The 13388-nt window shown below is 41.7% G+C and overlaps 1 protein-coding gene across 1 annotated transcript in view; it reads left to right on the forward strand.

Moving 5' to 3' along the window:
* Nucleotides 1–1730: 1730 nt before the first annotated feature.
* EYA1 (EYA transcriptional coactivator and phosphatase 1) overlaps nucleotides 1731–13388 on the forward strand; it is a 155145-nt gene continuing 143487 nt past the window's right edge. Inside the window, exon 1 of the mRNA XM_056485623.1 lies at nucleotides 1731–1904. The gene's annotated coding sequence lies outside the window, so the exon portion shown is untranslated. The remainder of the gene's footprint in view (nucleotides 1905–13388) is intronic.

The following is a 13388-nucleotide window of genomic DNA, read 5'->3' on the forward strand; positions in this document are numbered from 1 at the left end:
AGGCTTCATGCCAGAGTGAACAGTCAAACAAAGATCATGAATTCCTGAAGAAACTGCTCTGTACAAGGTAGAATATGGGCTGCACATATCTATTCTATAAGTCCAGGACAAAGTATGTTGCAGAGATAAGGTTTCCCATTTTGCTCCTAGATTTTTACAGAATTACATGTGCTCTTCTCCATTACTTATTCCACTACAACAGAGCAAGTGGACCTATGACTTTACCTTTCTTGAGTCTTTCTCATAATCTGTGAACCAAAATTTTTACAGCCTGTAGATCACATTCTCACCTCAGGTATGCTACAGCAATTTAATCTGCTTCCCTGCAGTATAAAAATCCATTATCTCATCATTGTGGGTCAAGGTGAGTTTTGGCTACTGGATTTAGTGAGAATTAAACTCTGTTTTGTATCTTAAAATTATATCAAAGTAGAAATACAATGCTCAAGTAATACAAGTACAATGAAAAATTAAAAAAATTATATACACAGAAACATCCCATATTTGTCAAGTCAAAATATAGCCTAATGGATTCATCTAGCTTCAGAAGAATGTGGACTCCACCTCTGTGAGTATTTTGTACATGGCTCTATGTGTGACATTTTAATTAATTTTCACTCATTAATTTACAGGACTGGAGAAGAAACACGTGGAGGAAAAAACTCCTAAAATTGTTAAAAAGCTAAAATGGATTCCATGGGATTTGAACCGTTCAGGACAAACATTAGATAATCTAGTGATTTAAATGGCATTGCTTGTACATCTACATAAATGCATGTGGGAACATAATTTCCATTTCTTTAAAAGTAGAGATATGTTGTTTACTTTCTGAAACTGATATAAAAACACACTAAGAAAGCTGGCAAAAGAAAATAGTGGAAGAGTATGTACTGAAGACAAAGAAGTGGAACGGAAGAACTTGCAGCAATGGCAACGTTTCTTTTTCCTTCTGGTTTAAGGAAGAAGAAAGGGAAGAGGAGAAGGCCTGGACTACAGTGTTTGTATTTATAACAACAGGTAAAAAAGCAGCTATGCTTGCTTCAGTGTCTGGACCAGGTTGCCAGACGGAGCAGGGCTTGCATCTCTCTTTCATCTATACTCAGATGCCCATGCTACATGCCTTATGCTCATGTCCCCAGGACCAGGAAGGAAGAGGATGCTCTACCACTGTTCTGCAGTAACTTTGTACCTGAAGCATGACACATAGGGAATCTGAACCATGCTTTTTCTTTTCGTGCGTAATGAGGAGGGGTGGATGTGTACAAGCTCGGATTTTGGGGATGGTCCGAGGGGTCAGGTGCCATATGCCTAGCACAGCTTCTCCCAGCGCAGCATTCCCCTGACGCCTTGACTCGTTCTGTGCCTTCAGCGATGGCTTTACCCACGGGGGTGAGGAGGGGTGTCAGACAAGCCCCCGGGCCCGGGGGATGCTGCGGTACCTTTCCATCGCCCACCCTGCGCTGCCAGGACAGCGCCGGGGCCGCCAGCCGGGCTCGGGCGCGCAGCCCGCAGCCGTGCCTCACCTCCCGGCAGCGCTGCAGAGAGCCGGCATGCCTCAGGGCCCATCCTCCCCTCGCTAGTAACACCTGAATTCTCAGAAATAAAAGGAAATTTAAAAAAGATAACAACTGAAAAGCGTGTGTTGGTGGGGCGGGAAGGGGGCGGCCAGCGGCGCTCCCGTGTGTGACGGCCGGCCGGGCAGGCGCGGTGCGGCCGCCGGGCGAGGCGGCGGCGGCGGCGGCGGCGGGAGGAGGCGGTCGAGCCGCTCCAGGGAAGTTTCCTCGCCACCGCCTCCCCGAAACCCCTCCCCGCCGAGCCCGGCTCCGCGCTCCTCGAAACTTACCGCCGGGCGCCGCTCCTGGGGAGCCGCCGGGCCCGCGCCGCCGCCCCGGAGGCCCCGCGGAGTAAGTGCGCGCCGAGCCGAGCCGAGCCGAGCCGAGCCGAGCCGAGCCGAGCCGAGCCGAGCCGAGCCGAGCCGAGCCGAGCCGAGCCGAGCCGAGGGTGCCGGACACGTGGGGCCGGGGGTTGCGCGGGCGCGCAGCGGCGGGCGTGAGGGAGTGAGGGAGGGAGGGGCGAGGCGGCGGGAGCCCGGTGTGGGAGGGGAGGGAAGGGGCGGCGGAGCGCGGCTCGCCCGGTGCCGGCCGGGCGCCGCGGCGTGTGGGCAGCGCTGGACGCGTGCTTTGTGTCACAGGGTAACGGCAGCGTGCGGACATCGCCGCGGTGCGAGCGTGGGGCTGCCGGCTGTGGGCTCGGCAAGTGTCAGGGCGGCAGGGAGCGCGCCGCTCCCCCTCCGACGGACGGGGAGAAGCGAGCGGTGCCGGGGCACCGACGGCGGCCCCGCCAGCGCCCCGGTGTCCGGGCACGGCCTCTGCTCGCAGCCGGGAGCCCGCTGCCAGCGGGTCCGCACGGAGGGCTGATCCCGGCGGGCAGGGGTGCACCCGCAGGTGTACCTGCCTCGGCTCGCCTCCTGCGCTTCTGCTTTCTCTTCAAAGGGATCGCTGGATGTGGCTACTTATGAAATGGTTTTGGTCTCTGTTGTTCATCTTGGAGATAAAGCTTATTTTTTTGCAGGAGATTCTCTGTTTTTTAAAACTTAAATTGGCAGTTTTTCTATCATAAAGTCAAAGGTCAGCGTTTTCATCAATTAAGAAAATAAAGCAGTAGGCTTTCCCCCTCGCTCCCACCCCCCCTTTTCTCCCCCCTTTTAGACTCTTAGGAATATCGTATTTAAAATGCAAAGAGTAGTTCCCATTGACTTCTAGTAGCAAAACACTGTTATTGCTACATATGCTCCAGCTAAATGCAATATGAACGCAGCCCCAGGCAGCTCCTACGATTGAAGACTCACACTTTCCATAATACTTTAAAATAAGAATATGGTTATAAGAAGAGAAAATAGTCATTCAGTGCTGTCAGAGGTTCTTTAGGAGGAGTGGTGTGTGGAAAGTCCCTATGAAACCATTTCCAGATTAGAGCTGTTCATTCTCTGCCAAAAGCATGAACTGTAATGAGGGTAGTTGTAGGATCATGGAGTAGTCACGGAGCAGGTAGTCCAGCTGCAGCAGAAAGTAAGAGACAGAAGAGCAATATGTATGGAAATGTCCCTAATTGAGGACTGCAGCTCGTGGCGGTACCTGGCACATCTTCTGAAGGCTGGTCTAGGTGCATTCCTCCCAAACCTTTGTTGTAGCTTGTACACAACTTGTTTTGCTGTAGATTGAAGTGTGGTGTTAAGCACAAGTATGCATGTTCTTCAACGACCTTTTAAAATCTATGGATTAATCTTTTTGAGTGGTTCACCAATCCTCAACATTTTAGAAATTATAATGACATCAATAAAAATATTAATAACCCATCTAAGTAGAAACTAAGTCACCTAAGTGACCATAACCAATGGTTACCTATAGCACCAATAACTGGTGTTATTCATTCCATGCTTGATGTTTCATTCCTGATTTTCTTCATTAGCTCTGTCTTCCCATGTGAACTGAATCACAAACAGGGTAGGAAGAGAAAGGAAGAAGCAAGTCACTCTTTTTTTGTTTGTGGCTGTGTCCTCCTTGTGCTGAAAAACTTGTTGCTATGGGCAAGGTGAGGGATGGACTCTGGCAGGAGAATTGTAAAATCTTCAAAGGTCATTTGAACAGTTTCTCCCAGTGAGCTAGAAGCTGGGGCCCTCTTGAATCCTGTGCATTTTGAGAATTTTACATTATTTTCTTTGTTTCTCTCATTCAATTTCTTAATTACAGAATCCAAAAATATTATTGCTCAAAATAACCTTTCCTTCTAGGTTTAGAGAGAGGGAGAGTGACACAAAATTAAGAGTTTAAATTGAGTTAAGAGGCTTGGAGTTTTTTTCCTTTCTCTCATTTTTACTCTCTTTGACTGTTTAATCTGATATACCAAACATCATAATGATTTCTCAAATGTCTGGACACTTGCCTTTTTTTTTTTTTTTTTTCTGTGACACAGAATATCTTCTCCCTCTGTCTGATAGGTCCTACTTCCTGGACCTAGGAAGTAAAATATGGATTTACCATTGAATTCTGTGATATGGGTCAAACTACTATGAAAAGGCTCTAATGGCTGGACAGAGAAAGTTTTGCCTGGTTTAGATGGTGTGGCAGTGAGCTGTGGCTGCCTGGCAGTGACAGCCAGAGGGGCAGTTCTTGGGGAGCTGGGGGCAGTGCTGTCCATAATCCAGACCCAGGCAGGGGCTGGGGGCGTGGGCAGTGCAGGCAGTCAGTGCCCCAGTCTGCCCAGGGCCCCCGCTGTGCTGGGCTGCCTGCAAAAACCACGAGGTGAACTCCCACCCTGTGAGGTGGGTCTGCACTTTTGCAGCTCCCCTTATAATGAAGTGAGCTAGGAGAAAGCTCTTTTTATTTATAAGAACGGAAATTGTGTGCAAAGTCCTTAAAATCAAGGAGGCCACAGCTGGGTACTTCATATGCTTTTAAAAGCTTTTCCAACTCGAAGTTGCTTCTCTGTCCTTCCCATGCTGTTTCCATAACGAGTCACACCTACTGCTACTTTAGGCAATTAGTCTAATTCCTGAAATTTTTAAATTTTAATTACTCAGCTCAATAGCTTGAGCTCTTTATCATCTGAATATTGAAGGGGACTGCATGGTGCTGTGTGAATAAAATTTTCTTTTTTTATGTTTTACATTATATTTTTCTCAAAAGAAAATGAAATATTATGTTCAAAATAATAGTGTAGTTCATTCTTTGCTTTTTCCTTTATTATAAAATATTATTTATAAAAGCTTAGGTATAACATTATTTGATAAGTGAAACTATTTTTATACTAGTTGTAAAAATCATGTTCTATAGATAATATCCATTGTCTTTTCTGTTCTTCCCACTTAATATATTGCTATAGTCAGTAATATTTAGCAATAATTAAAGATTAATCTTGAGCTGTGATGCTGAAAAAGATTGGATGACTATTAGGATAAGCAAACACTTAAGAAGTGTGGCTGTTGCTAGAGGACAGACTGCTTTAATGACTTAATTTCTACTGTGTTTTGCTCTTGAGTGTTTTGGTTTTTTCATAAATGTGTGTAAAGTTCATTCTCATTGGTAGATACAGTTTGGAGACATGGAGAACTGAAATGAAATATTGTTGTTTGACCAGGTGCATTTTTTGCTGACAAAAAACACATAACGCATCTTTGTGTAGTTGTGTAAGCAAAAACCTATTTATCAAGGTTCCAAATCCTTAAGTTTTCAGTTTTTATTATGTTAAAATTGATGAGTTACTGAATTCATTTTCATGAAAATATAGTCTGGAAGAAATCAGAGGAGAAGGATGTCGTCTGTCAAGCAAGAAGTATGACAAAGTTGAATAGAACAGCATTTTAAAAAATGTGTTTTGGCATTGTTTTCTGAGGAACTGGGAGTCCTATAAATAGTCCTATAATAATTTTCTTCTCGTCCTCCTGTAATATTTAAATGCTAATTGTCCACATTTGGCAACAATTTGTTGCTGGGGTTTAATTTCATAAGGAGTGACTGCTGGCTAGAAAAGAGGGAGAGGTCCCCATGAGTACCTCCATTCTTGATCCATAGGGAGCTGGGCAGTGCCTTCCCTGGGATTACTCCTGAGAGGCAAGAGCTTGAGGATGTAGAACAGAAATGTGAAGGAAAGTTGCCATCACTGTTAGGTAAAAACAGTATTGCTTCTGCTTTAAAATTAGTTTTTGGTTAGTGAATTGTGGGTATTTCTGGTCACCATGGGCCAGGTTTCCAAGAGTATTTAGGTGGCTAAAGGTGCAGCTGTGTCTTTACTGTAATTCACAAGGTTGCTTGCAGTATAAAGGAACAGACAAACAAGTAAGGGTAAGGCTGTAGATGCTTAGGCTGATGTGGTGCCTTTAAATATCCCATTGGATCTTACACTGGCAGATCTGACAGTTCAGTGGTACAGCCTTCTGATTTTCTCAGTATTAGGACCATTCATGTTCTTTCATTTGGACCTAACAGAGGTTGAAAGAGATCCTATTCTCAGAAATGAGTCCAAATGAACAAAAGAAACAGCTTGCACCTGGTAGTGAAACTCATCCCGATTTCAAGCAGATACCTCTACTGCATTAAGAGAAGCAGAAGTATTTGTAGACATTAATCTGTTGTAAAGATTGAAAATAAGATGCTTCTTGCTGTGTGCGATTGTTGTGACTTACCAGTGAAAATTTTGGTTGACCTCAAGAGACAGGGAAGTTCTCTTGTTGAAGAGAGCAGCATCCTTAGCCTTACTGATGATGGTGTGAGGAAGGTCACTGCTATGCACATTGAGTTGGTGGTTGATCCACTGTGAGATCTGCAAGTGGCACTCACATGGAGACACCAGGGCCATGGCTCTGTGCCACACAAGGGCAGCCACACTGCTCACAAGGGCAGGGTGAGTCCAGAGGCAGCTGGGTGTTTCTCACAGAGCGTGGGACCTCAGCTGGCCCCGACCCAGCGCTCGGGTCCCCCTCACCAGGAGATGCCAAGACTTTGGCCTCTGAGTTTCCTGGTTGAATGTTAGCTTTCCATAGCCATGATGACTCCCTTGCAGCCATGCTTTCTGTAACCCATCCTATTAGGGTGGACTTTTCTGCTCTCTATGATGCTGTGGCTTCAACTACTGAAAATATTGCTGGTACTGTTTCTTACTTGAATGCTTTTACCAGCTTGGGGGAAGCCTAGGTTTTAATGTTATAATTTCAGACTCAAATTTATCTGATTTATTTAAAAAAATAAATAAAACTTGAAAAAATTATAAAACTAAGACATTTCACCTAGAAGAAAATTATTTTAATTGCTCTGTGTAAACTTAAAACCTCTACATGTGACCTGTATTAATTATAGCTAGCAAACTTTTTGCACTGAATTATGCAGAAGCAGTACAGTTGCTTGTTGTTAGACCACAAACTTTTATAGACTGCATATATTTTACAAACTACTTTAAAAGCACATGTAAAATAATAAGTAATGCCCTGCCTTTAATCTAAATTTATAATAGGTGTAGAAAGGCTTCTTAAAGCACATATATAATTACTACTCATTAGAAACATTGTACAGAACCACACGGGTTGAAAGAAAGCTTTGTTTGTAAAGTATCTTACACTTCTTTCCTGAGCTAGGTAAGTGTTCCAGTTGCATGTCATGATTCGTAGCTCAACATTTTTTCCTGTACATATTTCATATTCTTTATAACCGTGACCTTTAAGCTAATAGTGTTAATCTGTTCATCCCCTCCACCTCTTGTAGTGTGACCCATAGAAAGCAAAAAAGCAGATTTATTGCTCAACGACATGATGACAAAGGAATTGGCTGTTGCATTCTGGTTTTGTTCTTTATTAATGATACATAAATAAAACCAGGGAAATTTTAACTTTTTGATGATAAAGATCCTATGGAATGCTAAGAGGAAAGCTATTTAATCCTTATTTGAGGCAAAGTTCCCCTTGTAAAATGTAATTTTATTAATTTTTAAAAGCAGAGTTTTAATGTTTTCACCTTAAGAATATTCTTTATTTTGTGTCCTAAACGGTTAGTGTGTTTTTCTACTGAACAGTTTCAACCTACTTTTCAGATACAAATAAATTTGATCCCACTGGGTAGTTTAAATGTAGTATTAATTTTGTAAGTAATTTAGAAAAGAAATTCTGGCAAGCAAGTAACCAGTATAATTTTAGCATTGTTCTGCAGCTTGACTTTACTGTGCGTGTAGTATTCAATGAAAAATATGATCTTTTGCTATGTTTGGAGAGCTCTGCTTTTAGAATAACATTATTGCTTTAAATTTTTATAAGAAAAAATTACTTTTAGCCTTTTGTGGAGCTTCCTGACTGAGGCACCGTATTGGGTGTTTGTGTGAGGGAGATTGAACTTAGAAATCTGCCCATTGCAGGCACCAGGTTTCATAACTGAAGCACTTACCAGGTCCTAATTCCTGTTCAAAACCATTCCTGACCATTGGGTGTGGGAAGCAACTAAAAAAGTTCATCAAGACAGTTTTTGAAACAGTTGTATTTCAGATTTAGATCTTGTAAAAGCAATGGCAGATTATTTACTTCATTTTTTTTCTAGTTCTTCAGTCTTATATCATTGCACTTCTAACTTTTGAACACTGCATTGTCAGGCTTCTTTCTCCACCTCAGGAGAGTTTCCTTTGTATTTGACTATCCTTTCCAGTGCTGGGAGACCAGAAAGCTCTTCTGAGCTTTCTGAAATTAGCAACCAGAAGATTCTCATAAAAACATGCCAACATCTTTTGCCTTTGTTTGTTTCTTCAGGTAGGACTTTTCTGTTATCCTCACTCCACTTTCTCCAAAGGTCTCAATGAGTGTGCTAATTGGCAGAATAATTGTTCTAGTTTTCTAAATCATTTTCTGCTTCCACTTGAGGTGAATAACAAGGACAGTGGTGAAGAACTTCTCAAGGACCTTGTGAGACAAGTCAGGACAATAAAATGACGGCTGCAATTCTGCAGATACAAATGTGTACTGCTAAAGCTCAGTTAAAATAGTTATAGCTGTACATGGAAAGTGGTCAGCACTGGGCTGACCCTCACCTTTCAGAAATGGGGTCTTGGCAACTAAATAATTCCAAGAAAATTTGTTCAGTTCTCAGTAATTCCCCCAAAAATGGGTGTTCAGAACTGCTAGGAGCTAAAAAAAATTTACATAGGCTTCAGGAGGAGAATAGACAAGTACTTGAGAGAGTTGTACTGAGGACTGCTACACAGATGAACTCCATCTGTCTCAGGAAACCATATGAAGTGAAATAGCAGGAAACTGGGAAAATGCTGTGAAAATGGCAAATGATTGTTCTGTTCTTGCTCTTCTGTGCCCACTTATGGCTGTTGCTGGAGACAACACCAGGAGGGTTGTTGGTCTCAAGCAGTATCGTGGCTCTTGTGTTCTCAGCACCTTTTTCATTTTAGATTTAATGGTATATGGGAGAAATGGGGCACAAACTCTATTGTTGAGTAGTTCCTTCAAGGCATACTTAGGCTTACAATGTGATAGCAATTTTATAAATGTAATCAGGATTCAGAAAGTAGCACAGATATATTTCCTAAACTGGCATATCATTTGCCTGTGATGTATTTTTTGTGTTCATAGTGCTTCATTCCTACCTTCTTTCTTGCTTCCTTTTGCTCTTGAGTCTCCTTGGTTATCCTGGTCCAACACCCAGTGACACTCCTGTGTAGGCAGATGAGACCTCATATTTCCTTACCAGAAATTTAACTTCTCAGTGAACTTAAAAATGTTAGGAAAATACCACAGTTTTAATCTTTAAAATTAAGTTAAAAGTGATTACCTAGATAGCAAGAAAAAAAAAATCTTGATACTTAGATTGTATTTTTTACTTATAAAGAACTTATGCTTTGGTGCTAGACATAGACTTGACAGTGAATGTAAGTGCCATGAGTTTTAAACATGCCTGTCAAGGACACCAGAGTTGTTGTTCTGTTTTATATAAAGGAAAGCTTACCAGTATAGCTGAAAATTTTCAGCCCCTCTCCCACACGTTTACTTCAGCCACAAGTCCTGACACTCCATGCATTTCTGCTTGATGGTAGTGGAAAACAAAGATCTGCTGAGATGAACATGGATGTATACTGGGTTGCAGAAATGGTGACCTACCCCTGTGGTGTTCTTCAGTGTGTTACCTGTGTGCTGCATGCCCACAGAACAGTCTGGGGGTTTGCACACCCCCAGAGTCTGTCTGGTCAGTGGTGTCTGGTCGGTGTCAGCACTGCAGTTGGTGTGAGATGCCTTCCAGCAGATGTGCATGGTAGGTCCCACACATCTGGGCACCTCGCTGTTTAACTGGAGTCCCTGAGGCTCACTGGAAGGCAGGATGCTGTATTGCATCTGCGGGCGTTCCAGGCTGAATCAGAGGTGGTCTTCAGTCGCAGCCCTGGAGTTAATTGTTTATAAAGCTGCTGAAAGGTCCCTACTAAATTTCATTTTTTAAAAATACCTTTCCCTCTTCCGTTTTATTTCCTTCCTCTTTTTTTTTCCTCTTTCTTTTCAGTTTTCAGCTGTTACACTTGGCAAGTTTCTTTCCCAGCATTTGGAAATAATTGTTTTCTAAATGCTACCCAGGTTATCTGCCAAATTTAACACCTTAAAAAGAAGCGGGGGTGGGAGACGAGAGACCTACCTGGGAATGGAGTGAGTGTAGTGAGTCTTTAGAAAGTGCTAAAAAGGAAATTTACCAAATATAGCACCTAAAATCAAAACCATCGAGTTCCCTGACATTAACTGTAAAATACCACATGCTATCATCTACGGAGTAAGAAAAGGCCATTTCACCCAGTCTCATAACCTCTTTTTTTATTTTCTCTGCCAAAAGGTAAGCGCGTGTGGCTTTTTGGTTTTTTTTTCTTCTAACAAATGCATATAGCTTGGGGAGATACAATTTTTTCACAGTGTTACTAGAAAAATCCCATTGGTTCCTGAGAAAATGTAAGAAAATAAGAGCAAAGCAGAAATCACTGATGGGACTTAAAATGACCTTGTCTTGTCTCATGCAATGCCATAATCAGCTTGGAGGTTGTAAGACAGGATTGAATTTGCTGGTGGCACAGGAACGGGATAAAAAGTTTAATTCCTTGTCCTTGGTATGGAAGGGCTGAGGTATCCCAAGGCATTGTTGTGTTAGTGCTCTTTCTGATCACTGTGAGCTTCCTTAGGGGCTCAGTGCAGCTGAAGGTGTGTTACAGCAGCCCTGGGACAGCTCCAAGATGTGGATTAGAGACACTGGAGCACTTGCATGGGAAAATCACAGCTTTTGTGAAGAGCAGCTCAGCAAGCATAAGGAATGAGGCTCCTTCTCCTTAAATGTAGGTGTCTATGTGCCTGGGTCAGCCATGGCCAGTTACCTTTTGTTCACCCTTGTGTTTGGTACTCTCTGCAAGTGGCCAGCCCCCACTGGTGCCTTCCAGCCCCAAGAGATTATTTCTCAGTGGCTGTGTTTAACATCTGCTTCCTGAATGATCAGCCACTGGCTTTTGCCAGGTTTTCGGGTGGGGGCTCCGATGGGGATGGAGGGACAGCACTTCCATGACAAGGAGCTTGTTAAAGCTCCTGCCACCTCTTGCAGCGTGGCTGGGAAGGGCTGGCAGCCGCCCTGTGCCTGGCACCAAAGGCACATGTTTGGATCCGTGTGTGTGGGGAAAATTGCACAGCATTTGCTAATGTTTCAGAAAGGAGGGAATAAAAATCCCCCATAAACCACTCTCTGTGCTTCTCTGTGGGTTTATTTTTAATTCCCTTTTAAATGGTAGTAACTGTTTGGAAAGAGGACCAATGCTGTTGGGTCATCATGTCTGGTACAATAGTACTTCATTAGCTGGTGGGACTCTTAATACTGTTGTGTATTTAATTGTAATAATATTTTACCGAGCAAATGACTTCCAAAGAAGTAGAGAAAAATAAAAGGGGATATGTCCTTTCATGACTTCTCTTCAATTTATGTCTTGTCTTTTTCAAAAAATTGAGGTTTTGTCCTACTCATATTCAATGGCACATTTTGCATATAACAGCTTCTCTGTAATAGATACTGTGTGTTATTTGGATATATTTTTGATTCATTAACAACTCAAGGGAATTTAATTAGTTTCATAAAGCTTTACTTAAAGTCAAAAATAATCTAAGATGACAATTAGAATCAGACTAACTAAGTTACTCTTGTTTAAGAGTTGAATTTTTCAAAATGAAAATTGCTTAATTATATTGTGGATCAGCTGTTCTGTATTAACATCTAAGCCCTCATGTTACTGTGTCTTGATTCTGCTGCCAGAGGTCTCTGGTGACTTCTGAGCAAGACAAGTCTTTGCCCCTAGCAGTGTGGGTGGGTAAATATAGGAGCTTTTTGTAAACCTCTTTTGCAGTGACATGAAGTGCAGCATATGTCAGAGCAGAAATTACAAGAGTAGGCTCTTTTAACACTGGTGTGTTAAAGGAATCTTTCCCAGAGAGAGAAAATACTTGCCACAGCAGCTCCTCCAAGTTAGGTCGCCTAATTGCAGCTGAACTATAATATACAGTAAAGCATATATGCTTTTTCCTTCTGGACTTCAATAGAAAATTACCAGTCTTGGTAAAGTTTTCTTTCCATTAGTAAAGAGAGCACTGCTGATCTGAAAATCCATCAGGTCATCCATCCCGGCATTACATCAATTGACTTTTGAATATTTTTCCATTAGAAAAGGCTCTATTTTATTCCCCCGCTGAAGTGGCAGACTTTCAGTTTGTGCGGTTTTTCCATTTATTGAATTTTGCAATAAAAGGGTTTTTGAAACAGATGTCAGTCATTGCTTAGGAGTGGGGCATTGTTAGAGGGCTGTTTTCTTCTCTCTCTCTCTCTTTTTTTTTAAGTTAGAAAAAATTCTTGTCCTTCCCCTCCCTAACTTTAATTGTCACTTTTTAAAGCCATAAATAATTTTCTAACCTATAATCTGATGTCAGAACAAATATAAGCACCCTGATTTCACAGAAATATTGCGTATTGGCCATTGTTCTCAGCAGGAGCAGGACTGGATTTGATCTCTCAATTGTAAACCAGAAAGAAGGGAGTGGATGCATTGCAGAAGCATGGTTCAAATTAGCATCTTCCTTAGGGTGTGGAGTGGACCTGTTAACACTTTCTTAATGCTTAGATTTTATAGAAGTAGCCAAATGTGTGCCATGAGTAGTGTCCAAAAAACTGGTTTGAATGGATTTTTTTAATTTCTTGCTAGAGTCTTATCCAAGTAGAAAGATAAACAATAAGATTTTTGAGTCCTGATCATAAATTATATGTCTTTCATATGCAGAGTTGTTTTAGGACAAACTGAGTATCTCAGACCATGTCCTCAACTGTCACAGAAGAGCAAAGTGCTATTCACATTTCTGTATATATAACATGTGCGTGTATATATGTATTGACACATTTTTTAAAAATCAGATTTTCATTTTTATTCTTTATAGACAGCATTTTTCCCATGTATTTTTTTAAAAAGCACCACTTTTTCTAATGAGAATTTTAGCTGGATTTGTTTAAATTATGCCAATTAATAATTCTGAATTTTAAGTAGTATAGAGCATTTTATTCTAAAGAAGGAAGGAAACCATATTTTGGGTTGATATCTGTTTGGGAGGGTAAGCCTTTGTTTTTTCATCTCAATACTTCACTATTACTTTAAACATCAAAGAACACCCTTTTGGAAGGTGAGAGAATACAAAGCATCCCATATTTATAATTTATGGGGCCTAGGACTGTGACCTAATGTAAACTTGAAGAGATTTAGTATAAAAATATTCTTAGCTTGAGGGCAACGTTTGAAAACTTTGTGGATTTTCTTTTTTATCCTGGCTCAGTCTACAATCATATTGCTTTGTTATTATT

The sequence above is a fragment of the Oenanthe melanoleuca genome, chromosome 2 (assembly GCF_029582105.1).
Source record: "Oenanthe melanoleuca isolate GR-GAL-2019-014 chromosome 2, OMel1.0, whole genome shotgun sequence".
Taxonomy (NCBI): Eukaryota; Metazoa; Chordata; class Aves; order Passeriformes; family Muscicapidae; genus Oenanthe; species Oenanthe melanoleuca.